The following is a 14,154-nucleotide window of genomic DNA, read 5'->3' as shown; positions in this document are numbered from 1 at the left end:
TAGAATGGTAAGTAGTTCTCTTTGAAATTAGTCTCAGCTGTATCGTTATCTCTTGATTGTCTTGGTTAACTGAGGCCTAAACAAACCAGATCTTTGATGTCTCTGCCTGCAAGGCTACCGCACTGTAATGACACTGTATTGCATTGTCTCAGCACTAAATGTTTGGCATGACGGAACACAGAAGTAATTTCTGCGGCTTGCCGGCTTCCGCTGGTTTCAAAGCGGCTGTTGCCTTTTTCTCTCATGAGAGACTTGCAAGCACTCCCTCACAGAGCCAAACAGCTTTCAGGCTTTCATCAATTATTTAGCACCTGTTGCCTTCAGGGAAGTCCTGATAAATTATGGTGATGAATGCAGTCAGAATATGGGAAATATACAGTTATAAACCTATATTTATATAACACTTTTAATATGTCTTGATCAGGAAATGAAAATCAGAGTGATTTAAATGCTGGTATAAACTCTGAATTTTCTGCACACCTTCTTGTCCACACTGTAGGAAACAAGCAAAATCACAAAAACACTTTACTAGTTAAGAAACCTTTGAAAGGATTACAAAAGTCGCTCTGTTTATACTGTGTAAATACCCATGTGATGTGGAAATGTTTCGCCTGTTCTCCCTAAAGTCTGAAATGACTTTTTTTTATTATGAATAGGCATGAATGTTTTAAGACTGATAACTTATTATATAAACATTATATTTTTCTCTCTCTCATTGAAATTTTTATGAGGACTAAAAGATTACTCTTCAGCAAACTACAGAAAGTGTATTGGAACATTAAATAATCCTTAAAACAGAGGATATTCCTTTGAGTGTATCCACACACAGTGTATGAGATACAGTACGTATGTGTTTACAACATAGTACTCATCCTAAATGATCAAAATCGGTCTTATAAAAGAAGTACTGTGAGGGTCGTGTGGGTCATTACTTATTGCACTCGTTATAGCAACATTGTGAGTTTCAAACTCACTCATTTACTTAATCTCTATTCTTTAGAATAGAATAGAATAGAATTCAACTTTATTGTCATTGCACATGCACAGGTACAGGGCAACGAAATGCAGTTTGCATCCATCCAGAAGTGCTTTAGCCATAATATAGATATATTACAATATATATTAGCAATAATATAGATATCTAAGTATATTACAGAAATGGGTCTATTATGGTATGTTATAATGTACACGGTATGAAGTATGTTATGAATATTCTATAACTATAAGTATGTACAGGCTGTAGTGAGTACAAGCTATGTACAGGCTATGAACAGGATATAAATATGAAATAAACTATACAGAAATCTTTAATATTGGCAGGGAGCTTTTTCTAAAAAAACAAAACAAAACAAACTAAAAAAAAAAGAAAAGAAAATGTGCAACTGAACGTGTACATAAGTATCAGTACAGCAAGGCAAGAAAGGCAGCAAGACACCAAGAAGCAAAACATCCTCATAGTTAAATGGCAGATTGATAGCTTGAATGGCTTCTATAACTACACGTGAACTTTATTGTCTTTTCATAATTGCAATCCCATGTGAAAACATTGGTTTTAGGTGTAAGCAGCCCCGTTCACATGTTAAAATTTAAACTTCTCCCATTTTCAATAAACTCCTCCCCCATTTTTATTGTTACTCCCACGGTCGCAAGAGGTTGCCTAAATAAACAACTTTCCAATTAACCTTAAAAAATCAGCAGTTAAGGGTTCAATATTGAGGAGAGAGCGTGGGAAGATCACCACCATACGCAGACAGCAATTGATCTTCGACTTACAGAGCATAGGCAGGTGTTTTATACCTTTGAGGGCTTAAATTTAATGACGCCCCTAAAACGTCACTGAAATACAGTTTATACATAGATAGGATTCATAATCACAATGACTTTTAACACAATTAAAAATAACATTGTCTCCGTCTCCACGACAGATTCTTCCTGTCAGCCTTCTGACTTTCGCTTCTTGTCTGGAAAACCAGACCCCCACCCTGCAAGAAACTGTTCCTCTTGCAGGGTCTTAATGTGAGGTCAGGCTGTGCAAAACTAGAAACAATCATAAAAAAATGAATTGTGCCTTCAGGTCTGAAAAGTACCTTCAATCTGCATTTATTAGTGGTGTGTAGAATGTGGAGTCTCTGCTCCTCCTATCACCTCCACCTCCCTTCTTCCACTTTGGGATTGCTGTGCATAGCTGTGATTGACTTGCAGTTTGCTATATAGTGTAGTCTCTTTTGAGGAAGGCCAAAAACCAGTCCACAAACCAGAGGGTGACATCACGGTAGCTGCTATGGCCACTTGTTTTATACAAGAGTCTTTGGACATGGGGGCGTGCTGGTGTGCATAGATATAATGGGGCCACAAAGCCAAGTGTGAGCCCAGTGGTAATTTAACAATTCTCAGCAGGTTGTGTTCAGGGAAGAGCTAAGATGGGGCAGTGAGTTGCTACTTATGTGTGTGTGTGAGTGAGTGTTTGTCTGTTAGGTCTATCCTTTTGTGTGTTTGGCAGTGTTTCATTTCATAGTGAGAGTTCTGCTGACCTTGGCACACCCAAGACTACATCCCAGTGGTGTCTCATCCCTCTCTTCTCCTTCTCTTTCTCCTCGCCCTCTCCTTCTTCCTCCCCACAAATCCCCTCCCAGGATCGTGCCTTTCTCCTTCCCTTTGTGAAAAAGAGAAAAAAAAAAAGCTAACAGTTCCAGAAAAAGATGCCAGCATCTGTCTCACTTTAACTTGAATAATTTGGGAAAATGGTGTGATTAAAACCGAGAAAATGTTTGAGTGCGAAGAATAAACAGGCAGCCAAGAAAAAATCATTTGGAAGTCTCCGTCTTTAAAATAAATAAATAATTATTGTGGCTCTTTGACTTTTCCTGTCATCTCCATTTTTGCTGGCTCATAGCTTTCAGAGTAAACCAGGCTCGAGATCTCATTAATTCTAAACATTGCTGTCAGAGAGGAAGAAATGCAGCGAATGGCAGATTGAGGTTTCTCTGTGCTTGTTATACTTCTCTTCACGTCAAATGCAATTCTATCAAATATATTAGTGATATTCAAGTGAAAAATACCGATGTGTTAGCATTTAGAAATTAAAACCATAAAGCTGCATTTTAACATTACTTTAAATGTTTCTTTTTTGGTTTTGTGTTTTACTGATGAAAATGTCAAAATTTCCCAGTGAGAATGGCGTGTTTTTTAAAGTATTAAAATGACAGGGAGATGTATTTGATGCTGCAACACACAGACATATTTCTTGTGTTTAAAGTTCTCGGTTGACAGACGTAGAAGTCAACCAGTGCTGCTTATGGGAAAACAACTGGCATAGCAATTCAACTGAAATGACAAAAATGGTTGTTTGTGTTGTTTGTAAACTGTCTCGCAGTGGAGGTACATTTGTATACTGAATGTATACAAAATATCAGCAGAACACAGGTTTTTTATGAAGCCTGTAACATAGTGGTTGGTGGAGCTAGACAAAAGGATGCTCTTTGTACTCGTGGAATATGTCATTTAACTGGTCTTTTTAAGTAACCCAGTAGTGAAAAATCAAAGTATTTTATCACACTGATTGAAAACCCTGTCTTATATTACAGTGAAATATTTGCTCCAAATCTAAGCAGTTGGTAAATCTTTATTGTTTCATGGAATAGACTGTTTATGATCTCATTTAATTCTAATTCAACAGTGTGGATTCTGCTGCACAATGTAATATTAAAGTTTTACAAATTGAAATGAGTAGTTCAGAAATACTGAGCTTCTATCTCAGTGTATACAAGGCTTTAACTTCACTGTGATATTTTTTTTAAATGAATTAACTGCTAATCTCACATTTTGCAAAGTCGTTTAAGGCATTTGCGTTTATGTTATCTTTCCCTTAACATGCACAGAAACAACCCAGTGACTTGCATAAAGTCAAGGATCTTTTTGTACCGCGCATCTTTGTGTTAGGCATTCAGTGTTTGCTCTTATTAAATGTGACATTGAGTACAGTGAGTGGATGACACAAGCTTCTTGCATGCTGACATTTCAAATGTTTCTGATGTGTCTGTCCTGTGTAATAACATAAGTCGTTTATATTGCGTGTCCTTACAGAAGTCCTTCCTTTTTATGTTTCAGACTGAATCTGTGTAGGCACCTTTCCACTATCCTGCCAGCAAGCTGAAATGTTCTTTGCCTCTGTTCCAGTATGGTAAGTTAATCTTTTGTGTCTCTGCTAGCATGAATAAATGTGTTCCACAGGGGAAAATAGCAGGGCTTCATGCATGACTTGTTATGGATTTGGGTAACCATGTGTTAGCTATGAATATTCTTATGAATACTCTTAGTGTTATGAATAGACACAGGTCAAAGATTTCCAGGCATACCTGCTTAAAAGAAAATTAAAACAAGAATAACTTTAATTTTGTGAAACTGGTGTGCAAAACAAAGCTCTGAAACCTGACTCTTTGGTATTCTCATATTGCTTGTTTATGTTTTTCTTTTGTTAATAAGAGAACCAATTTTGACAGTAAGAAACCTGTGACAAAATGGAACACACACATGCACACAAAGTCACCCGCAGGTGCACTGATAGCGGGTGAATCCGTTGGTGGCTTTTTAAAATAGGCCAGCAGAACACACTGTTATTTCACAGTAATCTGCTGACAGTCAGAGCAAATCTTGAAAAACAACTTTTACATTTCTCAGCACTGTAAAATGTTGCTATGAAGAACTAATGAGCGTCTGAAAATTTTTTTTTTTTTTCAAAGACATGCTTTAATGCATCGATGTAAAGCATGTCAGCATTTTCTGCTATTTTCAGTTATTCTTTATTAAAATAGTGTGACTGTGGTGGAAAAAATAAATAAATAAAAAGGTGCTTGTGGCTTGGGTTAAACAAGGGCTGATCACCGTGACTGAAACCCAAGGGCAAAAATACAGAACCATGAAGTCATTCTCTCCTACCAATCCTTGTCATTGTGCTAAGCATGATAATTCCATGCTCAAAGGTCCATGCCAACTATTGTGCCAATCCGGCAGTACCAAATTATACTGGCAACGTTAGGGGAGAACACAGTGCGGTGGAACGGAAAGCAATAAAGCATGATGTTGCCAATTACACCAGAATCTCTTGGTAATTATATGTTTTGCTTAAACAATACATGCGGTAACCACTTTGATATTGTTTTGATATTGGATTTTAATTGCCAATGCAACTAATCAAACATGAAGTGGAGATGTTGCTTGAGGTTTGTGGGGATCTAGTAAAACTGTGATAGCTCTGGGGAGATTGACAAAATGGAACAAGTCATTGCTGTTTCTAGCCTGCAGCTACTGGCAGTGTGATGACAGTAAAAATGATCTATACCAACTGAAGCTTTTCAGTCTGCTTGCCAGGCTTCAAAATAAATACGACTGTATAACATAGAATGAAGGCGCAAATCATATTGTGTCTTTTTACTTTAAAAGAAAATCACATTTGGAATATTTGTTTTGCTGCTACTTTGTTGGATATTATCAAAGGAAATGCCAAAAGAGTGATGTCATCTTTGTTTTTTTGTTTATTTGTTTGTCCTTTTGTTCAGTAGCAGATATGACAAACAAATCCAATACAAAAAAAGAAAATTGAAGTGAGTTTTACTAAAAGCTAAAGTTCTACTTGATTTGATTGATTATGAAGAAACACTTTTCATTTGTTTGTGAATGGCTAAAGAGAAACTATTCAGCCATAGCTGGTCTGTATTCTCATAGCTTCCATTATTATTTTACAGGGATGTGACGTTTATCAAGGCAGTGACTTTATCGAAGGAAATTTAAAGTACCAGCTCAAACAATATGTCAGTGGCTAAGGTAAATTAATAGTACTGCATTATAACCTCTGTGCTTTTCAGTAGTGTATGTATATCGCAAACCAAAGGTTATTTAGTTTAAATCCCATTTGAAATTGACAGGAAATCTAAACAGTTTTTCCTGCATAAATAGTGTAAATTTAATAATCTATGTTATGTATATACATATACATGACATATAATATATATTGATGTACCGTGCACTCCCTGATGGTCTGCAGCATTCCCACGTCTAACAGGCAAAGGAAGCTTTGGAGCACACTTGTAATCTTACGCTGTCGGAAGATAAACAAATAGAGAATGGTAAATTTACATGAACCTCACTCTTAATGGGTTTATATAAATATCATATCTACTATGGCAGTGACAAACCTTAGCAGACTCTGTGAGTCCAGCTTGCAGTGAAGCTGGACGATTTGCTCCTGCACTGGGCTTTCCAATGTCCTCCTCAACCCACACAGTGCCGTCTTTTGCCATGTGGCTCTGGCTGGGCTTCCCAGTACCACCTCTTCCGTGGAGGCATGTTGGGTTCTTGTTCCGTCTCCTTTTCAGATTCTTGTGAGGAGGTATCAGTGGCCTGCTGGACCAATGAAACCTCTCCTCCATCAGAATCTGCTTCGTCAATTTCCTGAAGCAAGGCCAAAGCCTGTTGCGCGGAGAGCTTCTTCCTGCGTGGCAGTGATACGGAGGCCATCCTGATGTGCCTGTGTCGGTCTGCTTTTATGCACAGCACTGTGCTGTAGTCAAGCAATGCCACTCCCTCACATACACAGTGACAATGGAACAATGGAAGATCTGTGCTGAGAGTCAAGGAAGGTGTGATTGTGCGTCTTTTATATTTGCAGGTCAGTCAATGTGTGGGATATTTTGTACAGGTACGGCAGGCATTTCTGAAAGTTGTAACACAGAGGTTTGGCCTGACTTGGATCTGAGCAACTCTGAGTGAGCAAATGCAAATGTGCCAGGCCTCAAGGATAATGGGTGGTTTGCACAACAAAAGCAGGAGGAGAAACGAGCTGACAACCCGTGAAAACCTCAGCAGGGGTGATTAACACCTCGGGACACCAGAAAATAAAAAACCCAGTAATTCTAGGGGGTGTTGGGTTTAGGGAAGTTACGCAAATTTGTGCAGGTTTAGTAAATCTAGTGTTAAAACATGTTTTCCCTGCAGGGTTACTTTACTAGTTAAAAGGCAACTTTATTAAGTAAGTTCACGATTTAACGTGTTCCCTAGTTAGTGGACTGGATTCCTTGTCCAACAGTATTTTTCTAAGCATTGCGTTAATACTTTACTTTTCTGTGATTGGAAATGAAAGCCTAGGAACGATCATTACTAAGAGAGCATTTGTAAAGTTTTCTTTAGAGAAGAACATTTAAAAAACAGAATTCTTATACGTTATTAGTGTTTCCTAGACTGAACAGTATCTATAAAGCAGAAGCAATATGCAAAATGTGGTGAAGTTCAAATAAATTCAAGAGACTATGAATTTATATGAAACTGACTTCAAAGCTGAGAGCCGGAAGCCCTGGAGTTAAAAGGTTCTTTTCCTAATTGGCAATTCTGCTCTTTGAGTTTCTTCTGCTGAACACCTGCACTGCATTGTTTCATAAGCGACTAGAATACACTGATGTCAAACAGCATTTGAATAATATATTGTTCCGGTTGGTATGTTTGTACAATGAAAATAATACTTATAAACTGTCTGAACTAATGAAAAAGCAATAAAAATACTTTCTTTCGAAAGATCAAAGTCAGGATTAGGTATGCACAGTCTCACAGGCCCACAGAAATGAAAATGAAAAGAATTACGCTGCGTTTGAGATGTTTTAATAAACCTAAAATCTTGGAGCTCGCCCTTGAGGTCAACACTAACATTAAATGTGTTTAATGCCACCTGCTGCATACCCGCTCACGCAAACCTAACTCTCTCTCTCAAAACATCATCATTACTTTCCAACTTCATTGCTACCAGGGGCCCAGCAGGGGCCCAGCAGTAGCAATGGAGCATAGGTTGCCACATCAGAGCCTCTTACAGAGAACAGACAGTCAGCAGCACCATCCTGTTGAGTGAGGAGGTGGCAGCGCATGAAAGGATGCCTCAGATGTAGATCAACAAATAAACCTGAATAGGGTGAGCAGGGTTAGGTTTTATATTTCCACCTGGCTTCATCTATTGGAAATAAGGACAAATATGTGACATATGAGATAGAAACATAGTGAGAAGGCATGTGTAAAACAAAAACGGGGCAGTTAAACATACAATTAGGGATGGGTATCGTTTAGGTTTTATCCGATACCGGTGCCAAACCGGTACTTTTGAAACGGTGCCGGTGCTTAAACGGTGCTCAAACCGGTGCTTAAAGAATGGAGAACACAAAATTGGTCCAAAAACCTCTCATGTAGCTGTTTTTTTGTAAAAAGATAACAATGTTAGCCTTTTCTGCAGCTATGGGGCATATATGGTATCACTCTTGGCTGGAAGCAGCTTAAACAATGGAAAAAACAAACTTTGTCCAAAAACCTCTGATGGCACTTGTTGCAGGCTGCTGAGTTTGCATCTTTTGCTGTGAAGTACAGCCAGACTTTTGACTGCTTCTCCTTGGGCATTTTAATCTGTAGCTCTGCTCTAAAAGAACGTACGTACCTGGACCCGCCTACTATCCTCGGAAACGTAAAATGATTGGCTAGAATCTAAAGTGTATCACAGCTTAGGAAAAAAAAAGCACAGAAATGTGCGCTGCTTTTCGGTCTGGTTACTACCGTTTATGTCAGAACCACACCGGTACCCATCCCTACATACAATACACATTAATATTTAAATTCCCATTTAAAAAGTAGTGAAATACTTTTTTTTGGGCTTTTTAATGCACTCCTCTTGTGCATAATCAGTCACCTGATAACAGTGTTTTCCAAAACAGATTTAACACACAAGTGTAGTTTGTTGGTTGGAACCACTGACTATTGGGCAATTGTTCTCAGCTCTGACTTAGAAGTGAATGTGCAAGAGAAGTGATTATCGATCTGACACAGTGAAATTTACGACTCACGCTTGCTGTTGTGTTATCTCAGATGTTAGTCTCCATGCTGGTGCTGCAGTGTCTCTGTATGTCTCTCCACTGACAGTGGAGCTGAACTATGTTGCCTGCTGGAATAGACATGAATGTGTAGATAGCAAATAAAGCATAAATTTGAGCTCATGTGATAACTGAGTGCAGCCCCATGATGACAATATACGGACGTCGTGACAACGTGATCAATCACGGACGAGAGTCGCAGCGGACATCAAGATTATGCATTGTTGGAACGTCTGAAATCACCCTCTGAGGCACATTTCAGCTCTGTGTCTGTTAAAACTGTATCAATCATCTGAAAAAAACACCCAAAAAACATCTATTCATCAGATTGAGGCACACTAGGTCAACGTTTGCATCCTAGCGTCTTCATATTGCATCAATTTAAGTTGGAACTAGAAACTGATAGATTGTGGGCCATTTGTCACAAGTAATTTGTGATACTTTTATCTCTGACTCTGTTATTGCCAAGTCCCTCCTCTGTCATTCTTATGCCAGTTGATTTGAATTCCCAGTACACTTGTCTTTTTCTGTTGCCAAGGCAATAGGGATGGGGGCTGTTGACGGCAGTGGTCGAATACTGACACTTGATTGGCAGTGCAATGTTCCAGGAAAGAGACACGGAAGTTATCTGAATATTAAACATAAGGATTAATCCTCCTCGTGTACTCCTGAATATCTTCAGCTGTGAATAGGAGCCTGAAAAGGTGTTTAAACGTGATGATGGAAGTTTGACTTAATTGAAGCGCGTAGTTGAGAATCTATCAAGACTGTTGAGGGCAAATCAAATAGAGTCTGTGACACACAATTGGCTAAATCAAAAGTGTACTCAAAGGTTTTATACTGTCTATATAGTGAGGGGAAAAATAATTGAATTTGTGGTTATTCTAGTTGATATTCAGCTTAAATATATTATCATTTTATATATATTTTATATTATCATTTTTAAGAACAATTTCACAAATATTGTTGTGTTCATAAGTGCACAAATAACATACAGTTGATCAAACAGGAGTAGGAAAACTGCCTTACTTTGCTACCTTTTGACTGGACCTCTCGTGCAGGTTGATCTTTTAACAAGAAAGAAAGCACTTCACTCAATGATCTCTGCTACACTAAGCAGCAACGCCTTAAATAAGATGTAAGGGCATCTCGGTCAGGCGTCTAACTTCTCAGTCTTTGAAGCCATTGCTCTGTGTCTCATTTCCTGAAGTATTGATGTCTTTAAGTGAGCTTCCCAAGTGCCTGGAGGAAGTGGATGCTATATAGATTGCTTTGAGGAGGTTGGGACACAGATGAATGCTGTAGTTTAACAGTAGGTCCATGGTCGTTCTTTCGTGAAGCACTGGAATAAAAGTTTTTGGTGGCAAGGATACGAGGTTATTTGAGTAAAACTGAACTCAAAAAATAAGTAAATTAAAAAAAGCTTGGACGAAACGCAATATGGTTTAATCCCCACAACTAAAAATTTCTTGCATCAAGACAATATAGTTTAAAACAAAAATGTTTATAGAATTGTGTACAAAACTGTCACTGATGATACAAGGTCATCTTAAAGAAGATGTATACATAAAAAGTTGATGTTATACTCAAGGTGCTTTTTCAAACAGATAGCAAAAAATGAACAGGAATATTGGATAGCTGCAGGTACATCATAAAGAAACATTAAAACCTGGAAACAAAGGAAGAATCAATACTGCTCTACAACATGCCCATGCAGGGAATTGCACAGAGAGCCTGTGTGGATAGTTTTAAAGAGTCACTACAACAAGGAATAAATTGTGTGATGCTGGGCCCTTCTTAAAGGCTGGAGTGAAGATTCTACCTCTCTTTTCAAAATAGCAGTTTTTTGTTCTTTGATGTGACTGGTATTTATATTGAATATCACTCCAAAATGGGTCCAGTATACTAAACCTATTTTTGAGCAGTACTCAAGATTCAGTTTAGATCAAAACAAAATTGGTACAGTGCCCAGAGTATAGCATGTAGCCTGTTAAATCTATTTAAATTAGCGCCATGTTTAGGCGTGTTTTAAAGATGCCTTTATTTTGTATGCTCCACAAATAAGGTGATATAATTAGGATTTTCAAAATGAAGTCAACCTCAATGCTTTTTTGTTTCTTTTATCATTTGTAAATGTGTTTTCTATTTATTCCCCTTAGATTGATTGGATTTTCTCGTTGTAGTTTATTAATTATTTTTGGAGGATTAATTTAACGGGCATAGATATAAGCTAGAGAATGGAGTAAAATCCAAACAACCGTAAGGAGAAGAAAATGAAACCTACTGAATGATTATTCACATTTCTATGTATTGTATTACCATTTGGTATTGCTATTATTGGCTCAGAGCGGCGATCCTTGGAAACAAACTGTGGTTGATATTTCATAGGAAATAATAGTATAAACAATACCAATCCTATCAGATATGTATAAAACAAAAAATAGTGTTTATTGGAATGCAACATTGACATTTTTTTCCTCTTTTCCATATGGAAACTACATTCAACTGTCAGAATCTAAGGGCAACATAATGGTCGTACCCAACTGGATAAGGACTGACGTGATTACAGAAGAGACTAGAAAATAAGTGCTTGGATAAAGAAGCTGGGTGAGTGCTCCAGAGAGTGTAGGCAGCTGGAGTGCAGTAATTAGTCACCGAAGCTCTTTCTGGTTAAGGGGCAGCTGACCAATGGCCTTGCTTGCTTCGAAGAACGGCAGAGGGTTCTTCCCACTCTCAAATATGACTGTGATTAACATAAGCAATTACCTGCAGAAATCGCACCCCCTATCTTCTTTTAGACAAAGAGAAATGAATTGCCTGCAAGGCGTAGAGAGTTTCAACCATTGTTTTCTTTTTCTTAATAGCTTCCCAAGGCTACCGTCTAACATATCATTTGTTTAAAATGTATCATCACCTTACCTCTTCCATAGTTCCTTGACATGCTGTTTTTAATTAATCATGGCAATTAATGGTTGTTTTTTTAATGAGAACCATTGACTCAAACAATCCTGAAACATTTTTTTTTAACTGTTTCACTAGGACACGTGTTCAGAGACAAAGCCCTTTGCGGATGCAAGCGGTATACTGAGTACAGCAGGAAGCCTGTATTACTTGCATAAATAAAAACAAGACAACAATGCTTCCAGGTGATATGCAAAATCATTAGGAGCAGTATTTCTTAAAAATAGTCTCTAATCTTTACACCTATCAGACCTTTGTGAGGGAATAATAATAAAAAAATGAAATGATCTCTTCCCTTGTTTCCTGTCACTTTGGTTGAGATAATGAGGCAACTCCTTGATTCTGCCGAAATTTGTTTATGTTCACCTCCTCAGAATTGGAAAAGTTTGAGTAAGGGGTGTAACATGCACATTAATGAGCATGTCGTGAGGATAACTAATGAGAACTATTTCTAGGATATAATGACACAAACTATTATTCATGCGACACTGTTTTTTAATCACCCATTTGTTCAGTTTTACACCTACATCAGCCTATGTGTTTATTAGGGGTGGGGGAAAAATCGATACTGTGTAGTATCGTGATATTTTGTTTGCTAATAATGTATCGATACTGGGACAGCAGAAATCGATATTTTGTTACAAACAATTTTTTCGTGGATTGGAACATGCTCTGACTTTTTCTGAGCAAGAATCCTGACATTCCTTCACTGTCCAAATGTGTTTAACTTTTTTTTTGGCAGCAATAAACATGACAGTTTACTTATTTTAATTTAAGACATGTTTTATTTTAATTAACTTTTTTATTTAATGTAAAATTATATTTTGTTTTAATTTACTTTCAAATTCTTCAGTTGCTGAAGGGGCTGCATAGTTTTCATAAATTGCATAGTTCAGAATAGCTATAATTGTACCAGATGGTTGATTCAGTTAAGTTGGACTAGACTGTAATACAAACCGTTCAGTTTGTCAACAATCAAACTGAAATGAGAGAAAGACTGAGTGTGAGACTTTGATATTAGATAAAATGAATATTGATAAAGTTTACCTTTATGTACAGAATCTGAATATCGCAAAATATTAAAAACAAATTGCAATAATATCGTATCGTGCGTTAAGTATTGTGATAATATCGTATCGTGGGATGTATGGTGATTCCCACCTCTAGTATTTATACATGACTGTGGATTTTTTGTTCTGTGTTAAACATATTTGCACACTGCTTTTGATGGGCGATATACAAATAAACCTTGTCATTATTTATATTATAACGACACTTTTGATTTGTAGTTTGATTTGTTGATGGTGTCAGTAGTAACGCCCTTATTGCCACTTGAGTACCCATGACAGGCTGAATTATCAAAGAAATCCAAAAATGTTTTCTTGTCTGGAAGCATGTGAGCATAGCTGTCAGAGCATGGAAACAGAAAAGCTTTACATTTCTGTGTCTTTTAACTTTCTGCCAGAGAGAATTACAAAACCATGCCCCTTTGAGGTAAGGCACAAAGGCTTTTATCAGCTCCTGTGTGGGCTAACCTGAGATTCCTAAGATCAAGCTAGTGTGTTAGGAGATAAAATAGTAATAGTTCTGTTACTTAGAGTTTTGCTGCTCCTTTACTGGTCTATTGGGGGATATTGTGGCTGATTACAAGGGCCACTGTGGTTTCTGTCATTACAACAAGTAAAAACTAAAATGAGATAAGAATAAAAATAGCTTTATTTTGTCTGCTTTAGCACCTTCCTGTTCTTCTTTATAGCCTTATTATTGTGTTGTATGGTTCAGCCAGATTGGATGACTCATGCCTTACTGTGACATAAGAGGCTTTACACTGACCCCTTCTTATAAGCCAAACTAAAATAGAAGAGTTAACTAATTTCATACACAAAGCTGATGATCTAAGATTTGAAAGGATGACACACAGAAAATGACAAAATGGATGGGATAATGTATTTATCCCTCTTTAGTGGCAATAAACACAACTCATATGCTTGCTTATACATGGGCTACAGTCACAGCTTAACGAAATAGGACTGACAAACAGTAAGGCTACCAGTGAGACAGGACATAGCCACAGCACTAAAACATAGACACATAAACACGCACATTAAAAGGCCATAAATATTTTCTAGTGACTGTCAAAGATTTGTCAGACTCCCTTTCCAATAAAAAGAGTGTCTGAAAATAAAGCTTCTCATGGCTGGTCAGCTTTGATTACCAGCTTTATTCTCTGCCCATGCTACACCAAGCAGTGTTCAGTCCATCTCCCATATGTCTCATGACTCACTGTCTCACGCTCTGC

The 14,154-nt window shown here is 37.5% G+C and overlaps 1 protein-coding gene across 3 annotated transcripts in view; it reads left to right on the top strand.

The window, feature by feature from the left end:
* Positions 1–14,154, top strand: part of lingo2 (leucine rich repeat and Ig domain containing 2) — a 222,076-nt gene that overhangs the window by 39,646 nt on the left and 168,276 nt on the right. For all 3 annotated transcript variants that reach the window (XM_006804545.2, XM_006804544.2, XM_035913757.2), the window contains exon 2: positions 4,108–4,180. The gene's annotated coding sequence lies outside the window, so the exon portion shown is untranslated. The remainder of the gene's footprint in view (positions 1–4,107; positions 4,181–14,154) is intronic.

The sequence above is a fragment of the Neolamprologus brichardi genome, chromosome 2 (genome assembly GCF_056152115.1).
Source record: "Neolamprologus brichardi isolate AB-2024 chromosome 2, ASM5615211v1, whole genome shotgun sequence".
Taxonomy (NCBI): domain Eukaryota; kingdom Metazoa; phylum Chordata; class Actinopteri; order Cichliformes; family Cichlidae; genus Neolamprologus; species Neolamprologus brichardi.
The sequence above is the reverse complement of the archived record's forward strand: the minus strand, read 5'-3'. Positions and strand labels throughout refer to the sequence as shown.